Here is a 10,108-nt window from a genome sequence, read left to right on the forward strand (position 1 = left end):
GTTTCGGCACTTTACAGTTCACTGTTGCACACACTAGTATCCTCAGTCTATTACAGTCTCCACTAGCCGTTTCCTGGCAACGGATTTTAACACAGGAACTTTTAACAGTCTCACTAAATTACACACTCCATATATCACACATAATGCATTCTCTTCACAGGCTGACTTTCAACTGACAACTGAAAACTGAACTCTGTCACTCACCAACCAACTATGACACTTCACTTCATTCAACTGAACTACATGCAACCTGCTTGGGGTCCTCACTATAAGCCTTCAGGCTCTGATATCATTTTCGTGGGAACGTGTTTACTTAGCCGTTGCTCAGAAACGGTCATTCAAAGATGAAGTGGTTGGGACCCTGCAAGAAATTACAATCTTTGTCATCAAGAGTAAGCAAGCAGTATCTGCTAGTGTCTCGCTTGGCTTACTCTTTCATCCTGAGGAAGGATGTGATGAGTTCCTCTAAAGATCAGGATTTCACTAAACTACATGTCATCACAACCCAGAAGAAAGTATTCTTATATTATTTAGATTGTGACATGATGCCTGAAAGCCAGAAAAGTGAAGCCAGAGTAGATGTTCATTGCTAGACAACAACTCTGTAAACAGGTTTCTGCAGAATTGAACGCACGCAACAAGAGAAGAACTGCTGTTTCTCTGCAACAGCGAAGTAAACATACCCCTACAACTATAGAGGAATTGTTAGGAAACGGTGTTTTCTGTTGAGTCTGCTCCTAGGCTATATATAACAAGGATCCAAGACCAGCAAAATTAGAACTGAGGGCGCCTCTTGAGACAGCGTTCAAAGACGATTGAGAAGAGAGAGCAAGAAAGGAATTAGGCTGTGCAAAGAAGACTTCATGTGTGCTGCACTTAACAGTGAGACTGTTATAGTTCCTATGTTAAAATCCGTTGCCAGGATATGGATAGTGGAGACTGTAATAGACTGAGGACTGAAGTGGGTATAAAAGTGAATTGTAAAGTTCGGAGATTAGCGGTAGTGCTCTATTACTTGTAAGTTCGAGTTGAGTGTGTAATTGCAATAAATCCAATCAAAACCCCATCTAATAGTCACCTCTGCAGGTGACAGTATACTGTGAGGAAGGCTAAGTGGTTTGTGGGTTCTGTTCTTTTCCATAAGTAATTCAGATTGAATATGGGTATAGCTCTGGAGCTATGACTGAATTTAAAGTATTACATCATGATAGTGATGTAGTTACATGTCTGTGACTCTGAATGGCTGGGAAAGTAAGCATAAAATGACACTTATAAACACGTGACTAAAAAGTGTAATGACTGTAAAGGAAATTCTGGTAACTTCTGGAACACTACTGTTCTCAGTAAGCTATAGAGAAGTCACAGACATTTTACAGAAAATGTGTTTACTGACAGGGAATTGTGGGTAACATAACATGCAGACTGGAATTATTTCTGGAGTTTTCAAGAATAAAGAGCAATTTTAAGAAGAGAAATACCTACACCCAGAGTATACTTTTGGAATAAAGCAACAATGTACAATAATGATTTATTAAAAAAGATAAACAGTGAAGTGTTTTAGAATTTCTGTTGACAGCAATTTTTAGAAATTGTTCATCAATTAACTATTACAGAAGTGTATGTATTAATTCAGTGGGAATGTTCATGACAGACTTTTTGGTCAGATATTTATGTCTGACTTTCTATATTATAAGTGTCTTTCAGAGTTAAAGTCGTCAAAACAGAAGAAGTGAAAGTGAAACACTGGTGTCAGCATGACCAGATAGTGCCTTTATAGTTACAGTTGCTGTGTTATAAGAAGTATGTTGAAATACAAATGGAGGAAATAATACCCGAACCTGTTCATGAATATTATGCATCAGTAATGGAGGTTTGGTGTACTTTAACTGACTTAACTTTGTCAATCAAGTGTGTGTGATAGTATGAACTTTTATACATATGTAGTATATAAGGCAGACAAATTCAGCAAATGCTTTGACATCCAAAGAGACCTCTGGTCATTATGAAATTTAGATTTTTAGGTCTTCTGATTATAATTTTAAGACAGACATTTTGAATATTATTCCATGCAAGCATTTAAATAATATGTATCTGATAGCTTGTGTCCATTCATCTCTTTTGGTGCTAACGTGTAATTTGATAAATGTGGCAAAGTCCAGAACATGTAAAGACACAAACTGTCATTTCATTCTATTTGAAACCGTTTTATTAGAAACAACAATTTTTTACAAGATTTATAATAAAATTATATTCACTATTCACTAACTCAAGAGGGGGCATGCAGTAGCATAGTTGGTTGAGGCACTATGCTACAAGGTGGACGGTTGCTGGTTCAAGTGCCGATGAGCTCATTGGATTTTTTCAATTGACCTAATCCTTCCAGCCCCACTATGGCCCTGGGGTCAACTCAGCCTCTAACAGAAATGAGTACCAGGAATATTCTTGGAATATTCTTGGGGGGAAAAGGGCGAGTGACTCATAAGGCTGACAACCTTGCCACCATCTATGAGCCGATTGTCAAGAAAATATGGGAACCTCAACATCTCACAACCCTATGGGCCTCCATGGCCTGTTACAGGGCTACCTTTACTTTTTTTTTAATAACTCAGAAGAGAAATGAAATAAATGTATTATTTTGAAAGAGTGTTTAGGTACTTTATATCATTAGCATTATAATTACAAGAACAATTTTAAAGAATCATGCAAGAATATGATTACAGTTCTTTAAGCTTTATGTCACAAACAAGAAGACATAAATTTTAACATAATTTTAGAAGAACAGTTTTGAAGTTAGCCACCCTGGTAGAGAAGTGTACACTAAATGCTTGTCTCTTATTTTTACACCAAATTATGTGAAGGGTTGTGTTTAATAGGTTTAATGTATTCACTTATGGAGGCTGCGTCATAGCTCAAGCGATTAGTCACTGGCTTCGCACTGTGGCAGCCCGGGTTCGATCCTGGGTCTGATCAAGTGGAATTTGTGGTGGACAAAGTGTTGCTGGGGTGGGTTTTCTCCGAGTTCTTCGGTTTCCCCTGCCAATCTTCATTCCACTAAATTCTCCATCTTATCACCCCAGGCAGGCTACAATAGGCCAATCAGTGGCCGCCATTCCGAGTGGACCCAGTTGGACTCCACCCCCCACTAAACGAATTAATTAATTATTCACTTATGGAATCAAAATATTGAACTTTATTTAAGAAATAATTCTGTGACTTCATGAACGAATCTTGTAACCCCGAAAACTAGAAAGTTTCTGTTTGTTAATTCTTTGAAGTCTCCTTTCTAAATTTTATTATATAGCTGGAAAAACTCAGTCAGTTCAGTAACAGGCAACAGGTTGGATGACAGGAATCATGGTTCAGTTCCTGGGTAGGGGAAGAAATGTTCTCTTCTCAGAAGAATCCAAAATGCCTCTTGGGTTCATCATCCAGTCCTCTCTGAAGGGTATCAGGGACTATGTCGCTGGGAGTAAAGCAACTGGGTCATGAAGCTAACCATTCCCCCCTTCCTAGTGCTGAGGTTTGTATAGTGCTCTGCTCCCAAATCTGTCTTCAAGGTTAAGTGCTTAATTAAATACAGGGCAACTCTACCTCTGTTTCACCTTGTAGGTTTTATAAACCTAACAGGCTTTGGTCAAAGAAGGAGGCACCAAATTATGTCTATATATTGCATGAAATTATAACTTCAAGCAATATTTTGATGCAAGAACCTTGTATCTCACAAGGCTGTTATGCAAGTGAAATGTGAATGCATGAGATTTTCCACATGCAGAAAGATAACTCTGTTCCACAGTGGTGAGGAATATATGTCACAGATTTTACACAGTAATTCAGTACTGCATAGATTATATGTCTGAAGTGAGTTTTCCCTAGTTCCTACATTCATTAACTTAAAATGAGTTGCAGATATAATAACTTTCTTATGTGTATGAAATTCTTTGAATTGCCACCATCAGATAGTATGAAAAAGCACAACAATAAACCAATCAAAATATAAAATTGATGAAAGCACATGTTATATGATTTCACTGAAGCAGTCCCTCAACATATCATAACATGCAATGCCTCAACTCAAACTGAGAATTGTTCTGTAATATTTTTCTAAAAAAAAAAAAAAAAAAAAAACTNACACATATAGTTAGAAGAAACAGACATTACTATACAAAAATTACATCTTCAAGAAGAAGAATTAGCTCTGAATTTTAAACAGTTGCAAATAATAGTAAATTAAGTCTCATTCCTCTCATTCTGTGTTTGAAAAATAAGTGCTGATTTTACCCCCCAAAAATATTATCTATACTGGAAGCATCATAAATAATCTCTGTGTAGTGTAGTGGAATGTATATTTTTAAATGTCTGTCTGTCTTTCAGTGAACAAAAACAATAAATCTCTAATATTACATTGCAACATCCTTTTGTGCTATGTAGATCTGACTTTGTGTTCCACTTCTTGCCATCTGTGTGCAACTTCAGTTAATATTCACTCATCTTCTCATTATTGTATGTCACTACACATTTTCTCCTAACCATCCATTGTCAGGTGTACAGGCTGTTGTGATCAAGGAATCTGCTGCTCTGTTGTAATGCTGTTCAGCTTTTCTTATGCAATTGCCTTGACTGTTCTATGTTATATGGGTTCAGTGGTTCAATAGAAATCAACAAACCAACAGAATGAACCAAACACATGCATGACAACAACACAATAAGCCATAATACCTAGAACTGTCCAAGGCAATTGCATAAGAAAAGCTGAACAACATTACAGTAGAGTGATAGTTTCCTTCATCACAACAACTTGTACACATGATGATGACCAGTTAGGCCAAAACATGTAGTGATATAAAAGCCAGAGAAGAAAATGAGTGAATATTAACCGAATTTGCACATGGACGATAAGAAGTGGAACATAAAATGAGATAATATATTTCTGTTTAAAATTAGTGTTATATGCACTGACAAATTGTTTCTGCCCGAGTTAAATGCAAAATATGCCTGATCTTTGGCAGTGAAAATGTTTTTTCACATCATAATATGTATTCTAGTCGTTCAAATATATTTTTATCACGATTTGTAGTTCATCTATTAACTGTATTAATTAATAACATTAAGTAATAATTTACATACATGTGTTGGCGTTAACATATTTACAGTGTTATGGTTTTGGCCAGTTTTAAAGCAGCTGTATGCCATTTCAATGCAGCTTGCAGCTCTAGATTAAATATTGCAGAAGTTTTATTGTATAATTTGCAACAGAATAAACTGATACAAATTCTAGGTAAAAATATGTGATTTTATAGAATTATGTACCTAAAAATAAGGTACACATATCTTAGCCCCTAATAACCTATGTAAACAGACTGCAAACATCCAGTGGATGTATATGCTAAGATATATTTTATATATTTTGGAAGGATATGAAATATAAATGAACAGTCACGATGGTGTACATACTTGGTAATTATGTAAAATGAACATTATTGTTCTTACAGATGAAATATTACATTCCAGCTATATGAAGAAATATCTTTGTTTGTTGAAAGTAACATTTGACAATAAAGAAATGGGCTGTTTTTGCTGTTTAAATTTTGTTAGCATATATGTAACCATTCAAATCTCTGTAGATTCTTCCAGATCTATCAGCAGGTTACTGCCCACTTGTAGTTAAACCTGTTTCTCAGTTTTCAAAGCTACATGTTCTCTGTGATATAAGAAATTTTTCAGAATCAGTACTACACTGTGGAGAAGCCAGGAAATGAATACAAAGAGACATGTTGTTTTATATTCATGAATGTAACGTAAATTTATGAACATTGAACACAGAAGTATAAAAGCTTCAGTGCCTAATAATAACACAGAAACTGTGATATGAAATTAACTTTTTTTAATGAAAATTGAGAAGACTTATTAGAAATATGGTTCTTTAAGATGGTACCTATAGTCTAATATTTTATCACTCACATTTCGTTTTCTTGTCTTTTGATGTGTTTAATTATACTAATGCATGTCATATATTTAAATAAATTGTAAGATATTCAAATAAAGTAGTCAAAACTACACCTGTGGTAAGGGAAAGAATGATCATGTGTGTGTCGGGTTTAAAATCAGACCTACACTTCCCACCAAACTACACTGCACATCTCCCTTCTCTCAACTCCAAAAACAGGCTGTTGATGTAAAGAGATCCTGTATATGTAAGGTAAGCCAGAGTAAAGTCAATAATTTGTGGCTGCAGGAGAAGGCATGAGGAAGGGAACATAGCTGCTGTGAAGATGTCAGTGAGAATCTGTTCATTCTTTCCCTGACCTGACTTTCACACTTTTGTAAGTTGTTACAGCAACATTAACATTTAACATTAACTAGTTATAAAACAAAATAATAATAAATTCTGTTGTGAACAAAACCTAAAGGTATAAGTTAGGTGTACCTTTACTTCCAACATGACAAAAGTTTGAATGCGGGGAATTCAATAAATAAAGAATTTGGAATTAATAATATTGATAATTTGATAATTTAATTATCATCCATAACTGTTACAAAGGCATAATTGGACAAAGTCATTTGAAAACAGCAAAACACTACATGTCAACAACTCTTAAAAATGTACAAAGCAATATATAAGACAGTGTACAACACAATCCATTTTTGATGAGTATACCCTTGCTGTAGCTCACCAACCATGGGTGACAACTCCCAGCTTTTCAATGTAAAATAATAAATAACTTCCATCGTTCTTCTCTCTTACAATTTTGTACACCTGTTTCATGTTGTTTTCATTTGAAATAAAATTAATGGTATTTATTAACATTTTAATTACAGGCAGATGTGATTACAAGTAGATGTGAAGTTAATCTGTACAGTGCAATTAGCAAGATGTGAGCCGTGATGTTGTGGTGCACAATAACTATGGGTTTGGTACTAGCAGGCAGTTCTGTAGCACTGTCACATAGCCCAGAGCTCAGGTCGCACTGAGCCACCTGTAAATGTGCATACATATATATTATTATAATGCCATGTATTAGAAATTTCTTAATGCAAGTTATTGTTCAGGGGTACACTTTTAGAATTAAATAATTTGTGGTTGAGTTGAGAGTGAATACGTAGTGGTCAAAATATGCAAGAAATAAAAATCTTATAGGATTAAGCAGGTGAAAGACATAACAAATTGTGGAGAGAACAGTTTGTGATCAATACATTCATTAAAATTATTAATCCATGAGGAAAAGAAGTGCTGGTATCTGTTTTATTGGCTTGTCGGGAAATATTTCACTTGGAATATCATGAAATTCTAGTTTAAGATGATGATGTATTCAAATGTTTTCACATGTTACAGTCTGGGTTCCTGGCTATGTGGAAGCTGCTTCTGTGTGACTGATGCAACAAAGATGAAGACGGACTTAATTCCAATTAATTTCAAGCCAGTTTTAAACATGTAGATATAACGGTCCGAACATAGACTGAGGGTGTTTGAGAACAGGGTGTTGAGGAGAATATTTGGACCGAAGAGAGATGAAGTGACAGGAGGTTGGAGAAAACTGCATAATGAGGAGCTTCATAACTTGTACTCTTCTCCAAGTATAATTAGAATGATCGAGTCAAGGAGGATGAAGTGGGCAGGTCATGTAGCACGAATGGGGGAGACGAATCCATATGGGATATTGGTGGGAAAGCCAGAAGGAAAGAGACCACAGGGAAGACCAAGGCGAAGGTGGGTGGACAATATTAGAATGGATCTTAAGAGAGATAGGATGGGATGGTATGGATTGGATAGATCTGGCTCAGGATAGGGACCAGTGGAGGGCTCTTTTGAACACGGTGATGAACTTTGGGTTCCATAAAATGCTGGGAAATTCTTGAGTAGCTGCAGAATTGGCAGCTCCTCAAGAAGGGCTCAGCTCCATGAGTAAGTAAGTAAGTAAGTGAGTAAGGTATAATGATCCAATACAGATCTATGCTCCGTACTTCTCAACTCAAGACATATGCAGTTCTAACCTACTGAGAGAATCTTCTGTGAGTAGACAAGTGAAGGTCACTGCTCTTATAGATGCCAAATATTTATTCAGACAAGTGTCTTAAACGAAGGTATTGAAATTATATATACAATTCTTTCTTGCATTTTACATTCAGATTATATTAAATTGTATATCACTTTTGCTTCATGCTGCTCTGACATTGCTCTGAGGTGCAAGTATGAAAATTATGATAATGTTAATTTTTTAGGTATGTATTTAGATTGTCAACTTAATATTAATATTTTTAGCTATGGATAGAAAATATTTATTAAATTCATTGGCTATCACATGTTGGTTGGTGATTGAGATCCCATCAATATTTAAAGTTATAGCCTTATCAGCACTGCTAGTTCTATTTGTTTCAAATTTAATTATATCCCACATAGTTTTATTCTTATTCAGGGATTTATTGATTTTATAAGTGTAGTTTAGCTTTTTTGATTCTTTAATAACAGCTGATAAAATTTTACAATATTTGTTATAATAGTTTTTAAGATCCGGATTATTACCATCTCTACATGCTATGTAGAGTTCTCTTTTCCGTTTACAGGAAGTTGTAATTCCTAGGGTAATCCAATTTTTATTATTCTTATTATTAGCACAAACACTCTTAAGAGGAAAGCTACAATAAAAAATTTTCAAGTATGTGTCTAAAAATGAGTTGAACATACCGTTAACATTATCAGTAGAAAAAACAGTGTCCCAAGCCTCATGGCTTAATTTCAGAAGAAAGTCATTTACTGCAAGATCAGTAATTTTTCTCATCATTATACTTTTCTTAATAGATGGTCTAAAATTAAAAGAATGAAATATTACAACCTGAGCATCATGGTCAGATAATCCATTTATTATAGGTTTAATAGAATAATTACCTGCCTTAGTAATGTCAATGAAGAAGTTATCAATAGATGTAACTGATCCATGTTGCACACGAGTAGGGAATTTTACCACACTTGTTAAATTGTAGGTTTGTAGCAGAGCTACAAGTTGTCTTTTCCTCTCACTATCAACTAGGACGTTTATATTGAAGTCACCACAGATAACGAAATCCACTGTGACCTTAAATAATTTATTAAGAATTAAATCTAATTTATTCATAAAAATATCAAAATTTCCTGATGGTGATCTATATATAGTAATTATGCATATTTTTCTTGCATTCAGATGAATCATGATGGCACAGATTTCAATATCTCTATCCTGACAATATTTAGTAAGATCAATATTAGTAAACTTGAACTTTTCTTGAACAAATATGCAAACACCTCCTTTTGCAAATAATGATCTACAATAATCAGCCCCTAAACTGTAATTATTAATTGAAGTTTGTTTTAGCTCTAAGTGGTTCATATGGTGTTCTGTAAAACATAGTAAATGAGGAAAATTTAAGTATAATTGGCTTAGGAGCTCGTCTGCTTTCCCTCTCAGTCCTCGTTATGTTTTGATGATAAACAGTTAGAGGTACTATTCCTTTTACATGATGAAATGGATTATTTTGAGATTTAGTATCACTACTCTTAATATGTGGCACATTATTACTGTAACTATTGTTACATATTGTTTCCGTTAACTTACTTAAGTTGTCAGTAATTTTATCTACCCCATCAGTATTTACATCATTCGGGTTTACACTGTTGTAATTTACATTTACCATAAAAAATCAGTTTCTAGAGGATGGAAGTTTTTTAGTCTGGTTGATTTATGAGTTGTTCAGTTCTCTTGAGTGCCATAGATTTGACCTATTTGTTTTTCATAATCCACCTTTTGTAATTCGACTCTTCCCTTCGAAGCATTCTCCACACAATCAAAAACTGTCTCGCATAAAGAGTCATCACTTGTTACATTGTTTCCATGCTCGTAACGGAAAGCAGTTATCCCCGGATTAAAACAGTCAATTGTGGATACCAGTGTGGTATCATGCACACGATTATCACTAATTTCCACTAGCTGATTCTCATAGTCCACATTATTGGTGACTGAGGAAATATCATTCATGCTGACCTTATTTTGTGTAAGAATCTGGAAACTATTAAAACTATCATTCCTCCAAGGTAACGCTGTAAGTACGGGTGCTCTGTAATGTAGGAACAAATCTTTAA

General features: G+C 34.8%; 1 long non-coding RNA gene across 1 annotated transcript; it reads right to left on the reverse strand.

The window, feature by feature from the left end:
• Nucleotides 1-6,485: 6,485 nt before the first annotated feature.
• Nucleotides 6,486-10,108, reverse strand: LOC117282451. The gene is made up of 2 exons (XR_004513187.1): nt 9,661-10,108; nt 6,486-6,974 (listed from the first exon to the last, which is right to left on the reverse strand). It is a non-coding gene; the product is annotated as an uncharacterized LOC117282451 (long non-coding RNA).

The sequence above is a fragment of the Cryptotermes secundus genome, unplaced genomic scaffold (assembly GCF_002891405.2).
Source record: "Cryptotermes secundus unplaced genomic scaffold, Csec_1.0 scaffold682, whole genome shotgun sequence".
In the NCBI taxonomy this organism is placed as follows: domain Eukaryota; kingdom Metazoa; phylum Arthropoda; class Insecta; order Blattodea; family Kalotermitidae; genus Cryptotermes; species Cryptotermes secundus.